The sequence below is a fragment of the Bos indicus genome, chromosome X, assembly GCF_029378745.1.
Source record: "Bos indicus isolate NIAB-ARS_2022 breed Sahiwal x Tharparkar chromosome X, NIAB-ARS_B.indTharparkar_mat_pri_1.0, whole genome shotgun sequence".
Taxonomy (NCBI): Eukaryota; Metazoa; Chordata; class Mammalia; order Artiodactyla; family Bovidae; genus Bos; species Bos indicus.
Genome location: NC_091789.1, coordinates 81,714,885 through 81,734,686, shown reverse-complemented (window position 1 = coordinate 81,734,686; position 19,802 = coordinate 81,714,885). Strand labels below are relative to the sequence as shown.

Sequence of the window (19,802 nt, the reverse complement as noted above, 5' to 3'; positions counted from 1 at the left end):
GGCTTACCATGCATTTCGGTAAGGCATTAAAACTCCAGTCACGTGAGGGTGGAGGAACAGTTTGAATACAAAGAAACATGGAAGAATTTGGTGAGACTTTCATATCATGACTGTGGTAGTTGTTATACTACTTTATGTGTGTATTAAAACTTGCAGAACTATAAACCAAAAGGGTGATTTTATTTTGTACCTAAATTTTAAAAAGGAAAAATAATACCCCAGACTTTGTATTACAACTGTCTGACTCCTCTTAGGAGCATTGAGCTTCAACTCTTGTTTACTCTTCTGATTGCATTTCCTCTTCATTTCTGACACATAGAGAGTTTCTTTGTTTTCAAACTCAATTATGCATTTTTAAAAACTAGGAGGGATGTTATTTTATCCAACTTGTCTATGTGTTTGGAGGGTGTAGAAAAGTGTTTCTCACATCTTGTCAGTTAACCCTGTTGACTCCATTATATACCTCTTGATCACTTGACACTCATACTTTAAGGAAATACAGCCCAAAAATTACTCCAAAAGAAAAAAATAAGGGAAACTGCACAGAGATGCTTATATCAGTGTGAGTCATAATGATAACTTTTGAAAACAATCCCACCTCTTACACAAGCAGTTCAATGGAAAACCTCAATGATAGTTTTATGAAAAGTATATGACTTGTGTTGGTATATGGAAGTGTACATGAAATAATGTTGAATAAGACAGAACACAAAGATATATATATATATAGACAAACACATACATATATGTACACATAAACATATATATATGTGTGTATGTATATATGTATGTGCATGCATACTAAATGACTTCAGTCTTGTCCAACTCTTTGCAACCCTATGGACCATAGCCTGCCAGATTCCTCTGTCCATGGGAATTCTCTAGGCAAGAATACTGGAGTGGATTGCCATGCCCTCCTCCAGGGGATCTTCATGACCCAGGGATTGAGCCAGCGTCTCTTATGTCTCCTGCATTGGTAGGCAAATTCTTTGCCCCTAGCGCCACCTGAGAAGCCCATATGTACATATACATGTACACATAGCCACATTTATTATTATTAGGATATATCAGACCATTGGTATAACATTTTTCAAATGACACAGTACAAAATAAATAATTGATGTTTTAAAGTTATGTTTATCACTCCCCTTCTTTTTTTTAAGATTTTGTTTTGATGTGGACCATTGTTCAAAAGTCTTCATTAAATTTGTCACAATATTGTTTCTGTTTTATGTTTTTTTGTTTGTTTGTTTTTTTTGGCCATGAAGCTTGTGGCTCCCTGACCACAGATCAAACTGGTACCCTCTGCATTGGAAGGTGAAGTCCTAACCACTGGACCCCATGGGAAGTCCCTTCCCTCTTTGTGAGGGGAACATTTATTGAGCATTTATTCTCTTCTAAGTACTCTGCTTTAACTGGTATCATCTGATTTTGTCCTCTCATAAGCCCATATAGAGTAGGTTCTATTATAACCTCCACTTTTCAAATGAAGGAAAGGAAGCTTAGGGGTTACCCAGGAACACATAGCTTGGAAGTGGTTGATATCTAAACCCAGAGGGTCTTATTCCAAAGCACATGCTCCTTACCACTATGCCATTAGAGTGGTTTTTTTGTTTAATTTCCTTTAATTAATTTATTTATTTTTGGCTATGCTGGGTCTTTGTTGCTGTGTGCAGGCTTTCTCTAGTTGCAGCTAGCAGGAGCTAGTCTTCATTGTGATACCAGGGCTTCTCATTGCAGTAACTTCTCTTGCAGAGCACAGGTTTTGGGGCATGCACACTTCAGTATTTGTGGCACACAGATTCAGTAGTTGTGCCTCAAGGACTTAGTTGCTCCACAGCATGTGGAATCTTCCAAGACCAGGGATTGAATCTATGTTCCTTGCATTGGCAGGTGGATTCTTAACTACTAGACCACTGGGGAAGTACTAGAGTGTTTTAATCATAGTTGTTTGTATTTAAAAAAAAATTTAAACTCCTCTATCCATGGGATTTTTCAGGCAAGAATACTGGAGTGGGTTGCCATTTCCTCCACCAGGGAAATCTTCCTGGCCCAGGGATTGAACCCACATCTGCTATGTCTCCTACACTGCAGCAGATTCTTTACCACTGAGCCATTGGGGAAGACCCCCCCAAATTTAAAACTCATGCAAAAATGTTATTTTTTAGCCTAATAAAAGTTTAGAGATTTTATTCAATTTTACTGTTTTACTTCCAGGGGGGAAATCTTCTACAAATTTAAAAATGACCTGGTTCATTTGCATGTTATACAAAATAATCGTATCTTAATCCTTCTCATGTATAATAACAACAGCTATTAATTATTGAGAGCTTAATCTATAATAAGGACTTGCTATATGGTTTACATACATGATCTCATATAATCTTCCCCAGTGTTCTATGAGGCAGGTAATATTAAGATCAACTTTTATTTTCTGCTTAGGAAAACAGATTTGCAGAAGTTCAGGAACTTGCCCAAAGGTACTTACCTATTAAGAAGCAGAGCCAGAACTCAAACCTAAGCCTGACCCTAAAGTCTGTGCTGTCAACCTAAACTGTAATGTCTCTTCATATGTTTGTCAACATGACTGCAGAGTTTAAGGAGCATGCCAAAGCTGTACTCACTTCCTAATATTGTGGGCAATCCTATGTATTGTAAAGCAGCAACCAAGTTTTCCTTGGCAAAGAATGATCTTGTGGAAATTTTCATGGGACTGTGGGACTCCATGCAGATGGCACAGTAAGAATCATTGTTTTTCTGAAAACTATGTATACCATTGCTCAGAGAATAATCAAATGGATCCCTTAGAAATGTTGCTAGATAGACCATGATTTCAAGTTTCTTAAAAATCTATTTAACTTGCTAATTTCATAGCTCCATGGTTTTACTCTGGTGTTAAGGAGCCAGTGAACTGTGAAAACTTTTTTTTTAATCTGTGTGACATGTAAGTCCATGATGAAGCTGTATGCAGCATGATGTTTTTAATCTTTCAGAACTCATTTCAGTTTCCATCTTAAAGTGCCGGATCCAAAGGCCAGAAGAGTGAAATGAGAAAATGAGAATTGAAAAATCAGAGAATGTTATCTGGGAAAATACTTTAATGAGGCATGTTACAAAGGGGTTGGTAGATTTGAGTATGACATCAGTTTTTAGGCTGAGCCTGATGAAGATTCCTTTCAGATCTTAATGTAACATCTTGAATCTAATATCTCTGGCTATTAAAACTCATGATTATGTGACTTCTTGTTAATCAGAAAATCATTGCTCTCCTTATATTTGAATGAGATTTTCTAGCAAAATCAGATTTTTAAAAAGATCCATTAATTATCCGGGCAACTGCAACAATTATGACACAATGTCACAATTGTGTCTCTATGACACAATCATGGAGCAGGAAGGGAACACAGGTACATGGAGGCAATACTGGATGGTATGACTAAAAAAAGAGTCCATATGACATTGTAGTCACTTCCTGTTGCTTCATAACAAATTAGCACAAATTTGGCAACTTAAAACAACATACATTTACTAATTCACAATTTCTGTGGGTCAGGAATCTTAGTACAAATCAGCTGCATATTCTGCTCAGAGCCTTACCAAGATAAAATCAAGGTGTCAGTCAGGTCTGCAATCTCACCTGAGATGTAGAATCCTTCCCTCTTCCTAGCTCCCTGACTGTTGGCAAAACTCACTTCCTTGCAGTTGTATGACTGAATTCATTGTTTTCTGATGGATGTTGGCTGGGAACTACTTTCAGTTTCTAGAAGCATCCTCAGGTTCTTTCTAGGTGACCCCCTTGATAAGCAGTGAGCTTAGTTGCTTTTTCAAGGCCAGCAAGAGAATCTCTTTTGCTTATTTCTTAATTGAGATAAAATTGGTGTGTAACATTGTATTAGTTTTAGGTGTACAAAAAACTGATATGGTATAAAATTGCAAAAGTGATTATCACAATAAGTTTAATTAGCATCCATCTCCCCACATAGTTACTAATTTTTTTCTTGTGATTAGAACTTTTAAGATCTACTTTCTCAGTAAGTTTCAAACAAGTATTCAACACAGTATAGATAACTACAATCACCATGCTGTATATTACATCCTCATGACTTATTTATCTTACAACTGGAAGTTTGTACCATTTGACCATCATTTTACTTAAACTCTTTCTTTCAGGAAAGGCCTGAATCCCCTTTTAAAGGGTTTGCCTGATTACATGAGGCCCAGTCTGAATAATCTCTCTTTTGATTAACAAAGTCAACTGATTAGGGACCTTAACTACACCTACACCTTCTTCATCTTTGCCATGTAACATAACCAAATCGAGAGAGTGCTATCCCATCATATGCACAAATTCTTCCCATACTCAAAGGGAAGGAATTATACGGGGCATGTACACGAGAGGGCAAGAATCTTGGGGCCCATCTTTAAACTTTGCCTATGATGAAAAACTGGAGTTCAAGATCAAGTTGTAAATTAATACTTACGTCTGCAGAAAAACATATACATGAATGCTCATAGCAGCATTATTCATAATAGCCAAAAATACTTATCAACTAGTGACTGGATAAATAAAGTGTGATATATCCATATAATGGAATATTATTTGACCATACAAAGGAATGAGGTGTTAATACATTACAACATGGATAGACCTTGAGAGCATAATGCTAAATGAAAAAATTCGAAACACCACATATTGTATGGTTCCATTTTTATGACATTCCTAGAATAAGCATATCTAGACAGAATATAGACTAGTGTCTGCTTAAGACTTTGGGGTTTGGGGTAAGTGCTGGAGTGGCTGCTAATGAGTATGAAGTTTTCTTTCTGGGATAAAATGTTCTAAAATAGATTGTGGTGATGATTGTACAACTCTATGAATAAAGTAAAAGCCACTGAATTATATTCCTTATATAAGTGAATTAGATGGTGTGCTCGTGCATGCATACTCAGTCATGTATGACTTTTTGCAACCCTGTGGGCTGTAGCCTGTGAGGCTCCTCTGTCCATGGGATTCTCTAGGCAAGAATACTGGAATGGGTTGCCACTTCCTCCTCCAGGGGATCTTCCTGACCCAGAGAACAAACCTGTGTCTACTATGTCTCCTGCATTGGCAGCCAGATTCTTTACCACTGAGCCACCTGGGAAGCCTGGATTAGATGTACATGAATTATATTTCAATAAAATTGTTAATAAAAGATCAAGTTGTACTATTTGATAACTTCTTTGAAATTCAGGAATTTAAACTTAGTTTTCTCATCCTTAATGGATATAATAATACCTACTTTACAAGGTTGCTGTGAGGATCAAATGATATAATTACGGAGATTGTTTTGTAAATTGCAAATTGTTATACAATTTTTTATTTGTTTATTTATTTTTGACTGTACCACATGGCATGTGGAATCTTGGTTCCCTGAGCAGGGATTGAAATTGGGTCCTCTACAATAGAAGCATTGAATCAACCACTGGATGGCCAGGGAAGTCCAGTGCTATACAATTTTAAAAAATCATTATTATGTAGTCTATAACTCTGCAAGGGACTTCCCTGGTGGCTCAGATGGTAAAGCGTTTGTCTACAATGCTGGAGACCCAGGTTTGATACCTGGGTCGGGAAGATCCCCTGGAAAAGGAAATGGCAATCCACTCCAGTACTATTGCCTGGAAAATCCCATGGACAGAGGAGCTTGGTAGGCTACACTCCACGGGGCTGCAAAGAGTCGGACACAACTGAGCGACTTCAGGAGAGGCGGCAGTGAGGAGATACCTCTCGTCCAAGGTAAGGAACAGCGGCTGCACTTTGCTGGAGCAGCCGTGAAGAGATACCCCACGACCAAGGTAAGAAAAACCCAAGTAAGACGGTAGGTGTTGGAAGAGGGCATCAGAGGACAGACACTGAAACCATACTCACAGAAAACTAGTCAATCTAATCACACTAGGACCACAGCTTTGTCTAACTCAATGAAACTAAGCCATGCCCGTGGGGCCGCCCAAGACGGGTGGGTCATGGTGGAGAGGACTGACAGAATGTGGTCCACTGGACAAGGGAATGGCAAACCACTTCAGTATTCTTGCCTTGAGAACCCCACGAACAGTATGAAAAGGCAAAATGATAGGATACTGAAAGAAGAACTCCCTAGGTCAGTAGGTGCCCAATATGCTACTGGAGATCAGTGGAGAAATAACTCCAGAAAGAATGAAGGGATGGAACCAAAGCAAAAAAAAACACCCAGTTGTGGATGTGACTGGTGACAGAAGCAAGGTCCGATGCTGTAAAGAGCAATATTGCATAGGAACCTGGAATGTCAGGTCCATGAATCAAGACAAATTGGAAGTGGTCAAACAGGAGATGGCAAGAGTGAATGTCAACATTCTAGGAATCAGCGAACTAAAATGGACTGGAATGGGTGAATTTAACTCAGATGACCATTATATCTACTACTGCAGGCAGGAATTCCTTAGAAGAAATGGAGTGGCCATCATGGTCAACAAAAGAGTCCGAAATGCAGTACTTGGATGCAATCTCAAAAATGACAGAATGATCTCTGTTCGTTTCCAAGGCAAACCATTCAATATCACAGTAATCCAAGTCTATGCCCCAACCAGTAACACTGAAGAAGCCGAAATTGAATGGTTCTATGAAGACCTACAAGACCTTATAGAACTAACACCCAAAAAAGATGTCCTTTTCATGATAGGGGACTGGAATGCAAAAGTAGGAAGTCAAGAAACACCTGGAGTAACAGGAAAATTTGGCCTTAGAATACAGAATGAAGCAGGGCAAAGACTAATAGAATTTTGCCAAGAAAATGCCCTGGTCATAGCAAACACCCTCTTCCAACAACACAAGAGAAGACTCTACATATGAACATCACCAGATGGTCAACACCAAAATCAGACTGATTATATTCTTTGCAGCGAAAGATGGAGAAGCTCTATGCAGTCAGCAAAAACAAGACCAGGAGCTGACTGTGGCTCAGACCATGAACTCCTTATTGCCAAATTCAGACTTAAATTGAAGAAAGTAGGGAAAACCACTAGACCATTCAGGTATGACCTAAATCAAATCCCTTATGATTATACAGTGGAAGTGAGAAATTGATTTAAGGGACTAGATCTGATAGATAGAATGCCTGATGAACTAGGGAATGAGGTTCGTGACATTGTACAGGACACAGGGATCAAGACCATCCCCAAGGAAAAGAAATGCGAAAAAGCAAAATGGCTGTCTGGGGAGGCCTTACAAATAGCTGTGAAAAGAAGAGAAGCGAAAAGCAAAGGAGCAAAGGAAAGATACAAGCATCTGAATGCAGAGTTCCAAAGACAAGCAAGAAGAGATAAGAAAGCCTTCCTCAGCGATCAATGCAAAGAAATAGAGGAAAACAACAGAATGGGAAAGACTGGAGATCTCTTCAAGAATATTAGAGATACCAAGGGAACATTTCATGCAAAGATGGGCTCGATAAAGGACAGAAATGGTATGGACCTAACAGAAGCAGAAGATATTAAGAAGAAGTGGCAGGAATACACAGAAGAACTGTACAAAAAAGATCTTCATGACCAAGATAATCACGATGGTGTGATCACTCACCTAGAACCAGATATGCTGGAATGTGAAGTCAAGTGGGCCTTAGAAAACATCACTACAAACAAAGCTAGTGGAGGTGATGGAATTCCAGTTGAGCTATTTCAAATCCTGAAAGATCATGCTGTGAAAGTGCTGCACTCAATATACCAGCAAATCTGGAAAACTCAGCAGTGGCCACAGGACTGGAAAAGGTCCGTTTTCATTCCAATTCCAAAGAAAGACAATGCCAAAGAATGCTCAAACTACCGCACAATTGCACTCATCTCACACTCTAGTAAAGTAATGCTCAAAATGCTCCAAGCCAGGCTTCAGCAATACGTGAACCGTGAACTTCCAGATGTTCAAGCTGGTTTTAGAAAAGGCAGAGGAACTAGAGATCAAATTGCCAACATCTGCTGGATCATGGAAAAAGCAAGAGAGTTTCAGAAAAACATCTATTTCTGCTTTATTGACTATGCCAAAGCCTTTGACTGTGTGGATCACAAGAAACTGTGGAAAATTCTGAAAGAGATGGGCATACCAGACCACCTGACCTGCCTCTTGAGAAACCTATATGCAGGTCAGGAAGCAACAGTTAGAACTGGACGTGGAACAACAGACTGGTTCCAAATAGGAAAAGGAGTTAATCAAGGCTGTATATTGTCACCCTGTTTATTTAACTTATATGCAGAGTACATCATGAAACACGCTGGACTGGAGGAAATACTAACTGAAATCAAGATTGCCGGGAGAAATATCAATAACCTCAGATATGCAGATGACACCACCCTTATGGCAGAAAGTGAAGAGGAACTCAAAAACCTCTTGATGAAAGTGAAAGTGGAGAGTGAAAAAGTTGGCTTAAAGCTCAACATTCAGAAAATGAAGATCATTGCATCCGGTCCCACTGCTTCATGGGAAATAGATGGGGAAACAGTGGAAACAGTGTCAGACTTTATTTTTGGGGGCTCCAAAATCACTGCAGATGGTGACTGCAGCCATGAAATTAAAAGACGCTTACTCCTTGGAAGGAAAGTTATGACCAACCTAGATAGCATATTCAAAAGCAGAGACATTACTTTGCCAAAAAAGGTTCGTCTAGTCAAAGCTATGGTTTTTCCTGTGGTCATGTATGGATGTGAAAGTTGGACTGTGAAGAAGGCTGAGCGCTGAAGAATTGATGCTTTTGAACTGTAGTGTTGGAGAAGATTCTTGAAAGTCCCTTGGACTGCAAGGAGATCCAACCAGTCCATTCTGAAGGAGATCAGCCCTGGGATATCTTTGGAAGGAATGATGCTAAAGCTGAAACTCCAGTACTTTGGCCACCCCATGCGAAGAGTTGACTCATTGGAAAAGACTCTGATGCTGGGAGGGCCTGGGGGCAGCAGGAGAAGGGGACGACAGAGGATGAGATGGCTGGATGGCATCACTGACTCGATGGACGTGAGTCTGAATGAACCCCGGGAGTTGGTGATGGACAAGGAGGCCTAGCGTGCTGCGATTCATGGGGTCGCAAAGAGTTGGACACGACTGAGAGACTGATCTGATCTGATCTGATGGTGCAGTTGATCCGCTATTGGCACTTCTGGTTGTCCCTGATATGTCATCTCTAGTATGTGGTTACTTACGCAGTCTTACCTGGACACTTTCAAATCTTTGTCCCAACAAGAATCCTGCACCCCTCTTAGAGGCTATTGAGCAGATTCTTCCTACTTTAATTCATCTCCTACATCACGATGATCCAGAAGTATTAGCTGATACCTGCTGGGCTATTTCCTACCTTACTGGTGGTCCAAATGAATGGATTGAAATGATTGTGAAAACTGGGGTTGTACCCCAACTTGTGAAGCTTTTAGGAGCTACTGAATTGCCAGTTGTGACTCCTGTGCTCAGAGCCACAGGAAATATTGTCACTGGGACACATGAACAAACACAGGTTGTAATAGATGCAGGAGCACTTGCTGTATTTCCCAGCCTGCTGACAAACTCCAAAACTAATATTCAGAAGGAAGCTACGTGGACAATGTCAAACATCTCAGCTGGCCGCCAGCACCAGATACAACAAGTTGTGAATCATGGATTAGTCCCATTCCTTGTTGGCCTTCTCTCAAAGACAGACTTTAAGACATAAAAGGAAGCCACATGGGCTGTGAATAACTATACAAGTGGAGGAACTGTTGAGCAGATCGTGTACCTTGTTCATTGTGGCATAATAGAGCTGTTGATGAACCTCCTAACTGCAAAAGATACCAAAATTGGTCTGGTTATTCTGGATGCCGTTTCAAATATCTTTTGGGCTGCTGAGAAACTAGGTGAAACTGAGAAACTTAGTATAATGATTGAAGAATGTAGAGGTTTGGACAAAATTGAAGCTCTACAAAACCATGAAAATGAGTCTGTGTACAAAGCTTCATTAAACTTGATCGAGAAGTATTTCTTTGTAGAGGAAGAGGAAGATCAAAATGTTGTGCCAGAAACTACCTCTGAAGGCTATACATTCCAAGTGCAGGATGGCTCTGCTGGGACCTTCAACTTTTAGATGTACATCTGAGTCTTAGAGTTGTTCGTTGTGTACTATGCTTTGTATAAGTTTGTCTTACTGTTTCTCTACTAAGAACTCTTTTTAAATGTGGTTTGTTATTGTAGCACTTTTTACAACAAAACTGTACTTGAACAGTTCCAAACTGTACATACTGTATGAAGCTTCTCCTCTCAATGAGTTTCTTATTTCTATGTGGAATTTCATATCTTGCAATGTCCTGTAAATAAAGATTAAATTCAACCCTTTTCAATAAATAACTAAATTAATTAATTAATTAAAATGTCTTTGGATTTTTTATATTGCATCAAGTCTGCAGAATTCTTTGGGGAGAAACATTTTAACATTTTAACAATATTAGCTTGCAATCCATGAACACAATTCATCTTTCCATTTACTTGAGTCCTATTTAACCACCTTCAGCAATATTTTGTTGTTTTCAGTATACGAGTCTTTCACCTCTTTGATTAAATTTATTTCTAAAATTTTTTTTCTTAATGGTACTATAACACAAAATGATTATTTTCCTAATTTCCTTTTCAGATAGTTTTTCACTAATGTATATAAATTCAAATGACTTTTGTGTGTTGATTTTGTACTCTGTGCTTGTGTACATGCTCAGTTGGTTCAGTCATGTCTGACTCTTTGTGATCCTATGGACTACAGCCCACCAGGCTCCTCTATCCATTGGATTAACCAGGCAAAAATACTGGAATGGGTTGCCACGCCCTCCTTCAGGGCATCTTCCTGACCCAAGGATTGAACCCACATCTCCTACATTTCAGGCAGATTCTTTACCAAAAAACCACCAGGGAAGCCCCTTTGCATTCTGTAACTTTAGTAAACTCATTTTTAGTTCTAATAGTTTTTTTTTTTAATGATGTTTTTGGGGTTTTATATATAAAAGGGTTAGTTTTTTTTTCTTACTTTCCAATTTAGATAACTTGTATTTCTTTTTTGCCTAATTACTGTGGCTAAGACTTCTAATACTGTGTTAAATGGAAGTAGTGAGAGGTGAGCATCCTTATCTTAATCTTGCTTTTAAAGGAAAAACGTTCAGCTTTTTACCATTGTGTACGATGTTATCTGTAGGTTTTTCATATGTAATCTTTATTATGTAGAGGTATCTTCCATTTGCTCCTAATTTGCTGGAAGTTTTTAACATGAAACTGTTGAATTTTGACAACTGCTTTTTCTCCATCTATTGATATGGTCTTGTGGTGTTATCCTCTATTCTCTGGATGTTGATGTATTATTTGAGTTTGTTACATTGAACCACCTTCATATTCCAGGGATAAATCCCACTTGGTCATGGTATATGAACCTTTTGGTTTGCAGACATCACAGCTCCCACTCCTGTCCAGTATAGAACATGTGGACAAAAAAACCAAACTCTCTGCTTCCCCCCTGGGGAGGGAAAGAGTCAAGCTGTATGTACAATGCCCCCAACTTCTCCAGAGTACTTACCTCCGCCCTGCCAGTCTCAGCTGGGTCCACCACAGTCAAGCAGCCTGGGGAAGAATGGATATGGAAGCTTGGGCTGGCAGACAACATATGTCACTCTGCTGGCTCACCACAAATTGACATGACAAAACCATAGCTGCCAGCTTCTCCTTGGGGAGTCATAGGGTTGATAGAGAATCCCAGAATCTGGCTGGGTTGATTGGTAGGCGTTGTCTCCTGTACGAGTCAGTGTGAAGACCAGGAGAGGTGTCTACTTTGTCCAATGCAAAGATATGAACATGCAGAGAGAGACAATAAAAATGAAAACTCAATCAAAGATGTTCCAAGCAAAGGAACAAGATCAGTCTACAAAAATCAACTCAAATGAAAGGAAGTGATATGATTTACCTGACAGAAAATTCAAAATAGATGTCATTAAAATGCTCACTGAGGTCAAGAGGATTGTAAGTGAGAATTGCAACAAAGAGACAGAAAATATTTTTTAAAAGCCAAATACAAATTAAGGAGCTAAGGACTGTAATAATTACGTGAAAAAATCATTATAGGGGTTCAACAACAAACTAGATCAAAGAAAGAAAGGATCAGTAAATTTCAAGACAATTCATTAGAAATAACCCAATCAGAGTAACAAGAATAAAAAAGAAAAAAGTAAAGGGACTTATGGAAAACCATCAAGACATCCAATATAAGCAGTATGGAAGTTCCAAAAGGAGAAGAGAGAAAGGACCAGAAAGCTTATTCAAAGAAATAATGAGTGAAAAAAGCCCCATATCTTGAGAAGGAAACAGATATCCAGATGTAAAAGTAGCCAAATCATCAAATAAGATGAATTCCCTAAAATCCAACACGAGACATTTTATTATCAAGTTGTCAAAAGTCAAAACAAAGAGAAAGGGGTGGTCCTAAGATACCAGAGGAATAGGATGGGGAGACCACTTTCTCCCCCACAAATTCATTAAAAGAACATTTGAATGCTGAGCAAATTCCACAAAACAACTTCTGATTGCTGGCAGAGGACATCAGGCACCAAGAAAGGCAGCCCATTGTCTTTGAAAGGAGGTAAGACAAAATGTAAAAGATAAAAAGAGAGACAAAAGAGGTAGGGATGGAGATGCATCCCAGGAAGGGAGTCTTAATAAAGAGAAGTTTCCAAACACCAGGAAACACTCTCACTGGTGAGTCTGTGGTGAGTCTTGGAATCTCAAAGGGCAACATAACTGGGAGGAAAAATAAATAAATAAATAATTCAGTTCAGTTCAGTCGCTCAGTTGTGTCCGACTCTTTGCCACCCCATGAATTGCAGCACGCCCAGACTCCCTGTCCATCACCAACTCCTGGGGTTCACTCAGACTCACATCCATCGAGTCAGTGATGCCATCCAGCCGTCTCATCCTCTGTCATCCCCTTCTCCTGCTGCCCCCAATCCCTCCCAGCATCAGAGTCTTTTCCAATGAGTCAACACTTCGCATGAGGTGGTCAAAGTACTGGAGTTTCAGCTTTAGCATCATTCTTTCCAAAGGACACCAGGGCTAATGTCCTTTAGAATGGACTGGTTGGATCTCCTTGCAGTCCAAGGGACTTTCAAGAGTCTTCTCCAACACCACAGTTCAAAAGCATCAATTCTTCAGCGCTCAGCCTTCTTCACAGTCCAACCCTCACATCCATACATGACCACAGGAAAAACCATAGCTTTGACTAGACGAACCTTTTTTGGCAAAGTAATGCCTCTGCTTTTCAATATGCTATCTAGGTTGGTCATAACTTTCCTTCCAAGGAGTAAGCGTCTTTTAATTTCATGGCTGCAGTCACCATCTGCAGTGATTTTGGAACCCAGAAAAATAAAGTCTGACACTGTTTCCACTGTTTCCCCATCTATTTCCCATGAAGTGATGGGACTGGATGCCATGATCTTCGTTTTCTGAATGTTGAGCTTTAAGCCAACTTTTTCACTCTCCACTTTCACTTTCATCAAGAGGCTTTTGAGTTCCTCTTCACTTTCTGCCATAAGGGTGGTGTCATCTGCATATCTGAGGTGATTGATATTTCTCCCGGCAATCTTGATTCCAGCTTGTGTTTCTTCCAGTCCAGCGTTTCTCATGATGTACTCTGCATAGAAGTTAAATAAGCAGGGTGACAATATACAGCCTTGACGTACTCCTTTTCCTATTTGGAACCAGTCTGTTGTTCCATGTCCAGTTCTAACTGTTGCTTCCTGATCTGCATACAGATTTCTCAAGAGGCAGGTCAGGTGGTCTGGGATTCCCATCTCTTTCAGAATTTCCCACAGTTTCTTGTGATCCACACAGTCAGAGGCTTTGGCATAGTCAATAAAGCAGAAATAGATGTTGTTCTGGAACTCTCTTGCTTTTTCAATGATCCAGTGGATGTTGGCAATTTGATCTCTGGTTCCTCTGCCTTTTCTAAAACCAGCTTGAACATCAGGAAGTTCACGGTTCACATATTGCTGAAGCCTGGCTTGGAGCATTTTGAGCATTACTTTGCTAGCATGTGAGATGAGTGCAATTGTGTGGTAGTTTGAGCATTAAAACCCACACATTACGTGCCTAATGGCAACTCCCAGTGGAGAAGCAGCCCAGACGCTCACATCCATCACTTGCAAGCGGGGGCTAGACAGGGAGATGCGGGCTGCATTGCTTAAGGTAAGGATCGGGCCTAAATGCCCCGAGGGCAATTTAAGGGAACTAACTTGAGATAGCAACCCAGACTGTGGGATAGCCAGAGAGAGAGAGAAAAAAAAAAAGAGAAAGAGACAGAGAGAGAACAATCCCGAGAAAAGCCCTAAGACACTGCCAGGCCCACTTACAGAACAAAGGACTCAGCAGAGCTAGCCAGCTGCAGACCGGCCCGTTCCCCCACCGGAGACAGGCAGGCGAGGGCAGACAGAACCAGAAGGCAGCAATTGTGGCCCCAGAGAGGTATCCTCTACCAAACTGCAAGCAGGCTTCGTTGCAAACCAAGACTTTTTGGAATTCTGGACTGTTTATGTCTGCTGCGAGGGTCACAGTCAGAGATCAGCACCCCAGAAGAGACACACGGCACACCTGAGAAGGTGCACACCAGTTGTACACCCAGAAAACCATGTGGCTGGGATGGGGGAGGCGATAAGATGCATCTCCCCCCTGGGGTAACTGCGCTCACCAAACACCTGGTCATCTGAGCTGCTCGGACTTGGGAAGGGACTAAAACGCAGGCCCAACCGAGACTATGCCTTTGTGGAGTACCTGAGAACCTGAACCTGAGTGGCTTAGACCTGAGAAGTGCACGCAACCCAGGGCCCACCTCAGACAGTTCCTGGCAGAGCAACCTAGAGCCTGAGAAGTGTAGACCTTGAAAGCACACACACCATGAGCGAGCAGGGGCAAACCCAGTGTGGCTGAAACACTGCGAGCACTCCCCACACATGCCAGTGATACTTGTTTGCAGTGTTCCTCCCTCCTCACAGCACAACTGAACAAGTGAGCCTAAAAAAGTGACCACCATCGCCCCCTTGTGTCAGGGCGGAAATTAGACATTGAAGAGACCAGCAAACAGAAGCTAAAATAAAGAGGGAACCACGTTGAAAGTGACAGGTGCAACAGGTTAAAACCTGCAGTTAGCACCGACTACATAGAAGGGGCCTAGAGATCTTGAGAAGTATAAGCTGGGTCAAAGAATTATCTGAAAAATGAACTGAACCCACACTGTCCCCAACAGCTCCAGAGAAAGTCCTAAATATATTTTTACTATTATAATTTTTAAATTAAATTTTTTTTTAATTTTAAGTCCTCTCAGTTCAGTTCAGTTCAGTTCAGTCACTCAGTCGTGCCCAACTCTTTGCGACCCCATGAATCGCAGCATGCCAGGCCTCCCTGTCCATCACCAACTCCCGGAGTTCACTTAAACTCATGTCCATCGAGTCAGCGATGCCATCCAGCCATCTCATCCTCTGCCGTCCCCTTTTCCTCCTGCCCCCAATCCCTCCCAGCATCAGAGTCTTTTCCAGAGTCAACTCTTCACATGAGGTGGCCAAAGTACTGGAGTTTCAGCTTCAGCATCATTCCTTCCAAAGAACACCAGGGCTGATGTCCTTTAGAATGGACTGGTTGGATCTCCTTGCAGTCCAAGGGACTCTCAAGAGTTTTCTCCAACATCACAGTTCAAAAGCATAAATTTTTTGGTGCTCAGCTTTCTTCACAGTCCAACTCTCACATTCATTAATTTTCATTTTTATAACCTACTATTACCTTCCCCCCAAAACCCTATTTTTAAAGCAAACTTCATATATATATATATTATAATTTTTGTGACTTTGTTTTGTTTTTTTAATATTGTATTTTTGAGACTCTAACCTGTACTCTTGGAGAAGGCAATGGCAACCCACTCCAGTACTCTTGCCTGGAGAATTCCAGGGATGGCAGAGCCTGGTGGGCTGCTGTCTATGGAGTTGCACAGAGTTGGACGTGACTGAAGTGACTTAGCAGCAGGAGCAACCTCTACTCTAGATTTTTAATCTTTGCTTTTTGGTATTTGTTATCAATTTTGTACCTTTAAGAACCGAGTCTTCAGTACCCATTTTTATTTGAGAGTGAGATTACTGGCTTGATTGTTCTTCCCCCTTTGGACTCTCCCTTTTCTCCACTAGGTCGCCTCTATCTCCTCCTTCTCTTCTCTACCCAACTCTGTGAATCTCTTTGTGTGTTCCAGGTTGTGGAGAACGCTTAGGGAACTGATTACTGACTGGATCTGTCTCTCTCCTTTTGATTCCCCCTTTTCTCCTCCTGGCCACCTCTGTCTCCTTCCTCCCTCTTCTCTTCTCTGTGTAACTCTGTGAACATCTTTGAGGGATCCAGACTGTGGAGAGCACATAGGAAGTGATTACTGGCTACCTGGCTCTCTCCCTGTTTGATTCCCCTTCTTCTCCTCCTGGTCACCTCTATCTCTCTCCTCCCTCTTCTCTTCTCCATGTAACACTGTGAATCTCTCTGGGTGTCCCTCACTGTGGAGAAACTTTTCATCATTAACCAAGATATTTTATCATCAGTGCTGTATAGATGGAGAAGTCTTGAGGCTACTGTAAGAATAAGACTGAAAACTAGAGGCAGGAGGCTTAAGTCCAAAACCTGAGAACACCAGATAACTCCTGACTTCAGGGAACATTAATCGATAAGAGCTCATCAAAAGCCTCTATATCTACACTGAAACCAAGCACCACCCAAGAGCCAACAAGTTCCAGAGCAAGACATACCATGCAAATTCTCCATCAGCACAGGAACATAGCCTTGAGATTCAGTATACAGGCTGCCCAAAGTCACACCAAACCTATTGACATCTCAAAACTCACTACTGGACACTTCATTGCAGCCTGGAGAGAAGAAATCCAGCTCCACCCACCAGAACACCGACACAAGCTTCCTTAACCAGGAAACCTTCAAGACCCACCCATACAAACCCACCCACAGTGAGGGACCTCCACTATAAAAAGGAACCACAAACTGACAGAATACAGAAAGGCCACCCCCAAACACAGCAATATAAACAAGATGAAAAGGCAGAGAAATACTCAGCAGGTAAAGGAACAGGACAAATGCCCACCAAACCAAACAAATGAGGAAGAGTTAGGGAATCTACCTGATAAAGAATTCAGAATAATGATAGTGAAAATGATCAAAAATCTTGAAAACACAATGGTGTTACATATAAATATCCTGGAGACAAGGATCGAGAAGATGCACAAAAGGCTTAACAAGGACCTAGAAGAAATAAAAAAGAGTCAATATCTAATGAATAATGCAATAAATGAGATAAAAAACACTCAGGAGGGAACCAACAGTAGAATAACGGAGGCAGAAGATAGGATAAGTGCAGCAGGAGATAGAATGGTAGAAACAAATGAAGCAGAGAGGAAAAAAGAAAAAAAGAATTAAAAGACATGAGGATAACCTCAGAGACCTCTGGGACAATGTTAATCGCCCCGACATTCGAATCATAGGAGTCCCAGAAGAAGAAGACAAAAAGAAAGACCATGAGAAAATACTTGAGGAGATAATAGTTGAAAACTTCCTTAAAATGTGGAAGGAAATAGTCACCCAAGTCCAAGAAACCCAGAGATTCCCAATCAGGATAAACGCAAGGTGAAACACCCCAAGACACATATTAATCAAATTAACAAAGATCAAACACAAAGAACAAATATTAAAAGCAGCAAGGGAAAAACAACAAATAATACACAAGGGTACTCCCATAAGAGTAACAGCTGATCTTTCAATAGAAACTCTTCAGGCCTGAAGGGAATGGCAGGATATACTTAAAGTGATGAAAGAGAAAAACCTACAATCCAGATTACTGTACCCAGCAAGGATCTCCTTCAGATATGAAGGAGACATCAAAGGCTTTACAGACAAGCAAAAGCTGAGAGAATTCAGCACCACCAAACCAGCTCTCGAACAAATGCTAAAGGATCTTCTCTAGACAGGAAACACAAAAAGGGTGTATAAACTGGAACCCAAAACAATAAAGTAAATGGCAACAGGATCATACTTATCAATTTCATCTTAAATGTAAATGGGTTGAATGTCCTAGCCAAAAGACGAAGACTGGGTGAATGGATACAAAAACAAGACCCCTATATATGTTGTCTACAGGACACCCACCTCGAAACACGGGACACATACAGACTGAAAGTGAAGGGCTGGAAAAGACATTTCACGCAAATGGAGACCAAAAGAAAGCAGGAGTAGCAATACTCATATCAGATAATATAGACTTTGAAATAAAGGCTGTGAAAAGAGACGAAGAAGGACACTACATAATGATCAAAGGATCAATCCAGGAAGAAAATATAACAATTATAAATATATATGCACCCAACATAGGAGCACCACAATATGTAAGGCAAATGCTAACATGTATTAAAGGGGAAATTAACAGTAACACAGTAATAGTGGGAGACTTTAATACCCCACTCAAACCTATGGATAGTTCAACCAAACAGAAAATTAGCAAGGAGACACACACTTTAAATGATACAATGGATCAGTTAGACATAATTGATATTTATAGGACATTTCACCCCAGAACAATGAATTTCCCCTTTTTCTCAAGTGCACACGGAACCTTCTCCAGGATAGATCACATCCTGGGCCATAAATCTAGCCTTGGTAAATTCAAAAAAATTGAAATCATTCCAAGCATCTTTTCTGACCACAAGGCAATAAGGTTAGATGTCAATTATAGGAGAAAAACTATTAAAAATGCCAACATATGGAGGCTGAAAAACACACTGCTGAATAACCAACAAATCACAGAAGAAATAAAAAAAGAAATCAAAATATACATAGAAATGAATGAAAATGAAAACACAACAACCTCAAACCTATGGCACACTGTAAAAGCAGTGCTAAGGGGAAGGTTCATAGCAATACAGACTTACCTCAAGAAACAAGAAAAAAGTCAAATAAATAACCTAACTCTACACCTAAAGCAATTAGAAAAGGAAGAAATGAAGAACCCCAGGACAGAAATCTTAAAACTTAGGGCAGAAATAAATGCAAAAGAAACAGAAGAGACCATAGCAAAAATCAACAAAGCTAAAAGCTGGTTCTTTGAGAAGATAAATAAAATTGACCAACCATTAGCCAGACTCATCAAGAAACAAAGGGAGAAGAATCAAATCAACAAAATTAGAAATGAAGATGGAGAGATCACAACAAACAACACAGAAATACAAAGGATCATAAGAGACTACTATCAGCAATTACATGTCAATAAAATGGAAAACTTGGCAGAAATGGGCAAATTCTTAGAAAAGTACAAGTTTCCAAAACTGAACCAGGAAGAAATAGAAAATCTTAACAGACCCATCACAAGCACAGAAATTGAATCAGTAATCAGAAATCTTCCAACAAACAAAAGCCCAGGACCAGACAGCTTCACAGCTCATTTCTACCAAAAATTTAGAGAAGAGCTAACACCTATCCTACTCAAACTTTTCCAGAAATTCCAGAGGAAGGTAAACTTCCAAACTCATTCTATGCGGTCACCATCACCCTAATACCCAAAACAGACAAAGATGGCACAAAGAAAGAAAACTACAGGCCAATATCACTGATAAACATAGATGCAAAAATCCTTAACAAAATTCTAGCAAACAGAATCCAAAAACACATTAAAAAGATCATACATCTTTATCCCAGGGATGCAGGATTCTTCAATATCCACAAATCAATCAACATAATA

The 19,802-nt window shown here is 40.2% G+C and overlaps 1 pseudogene; it reads left to right on the top strand.

Annotated features, from left to right (window-relative positions):
- Positions 1-9,116: 9,116 nt before the first annotated feature.
- Positions 9,117-15,860, top strand: LOC109554855 (importin subunit alpha-1 pseudogene; annotated as a pseudogene).
- The last annotated feature ends 3,942 nt before the right edge of the window (positions 15,861-19,802 follow it).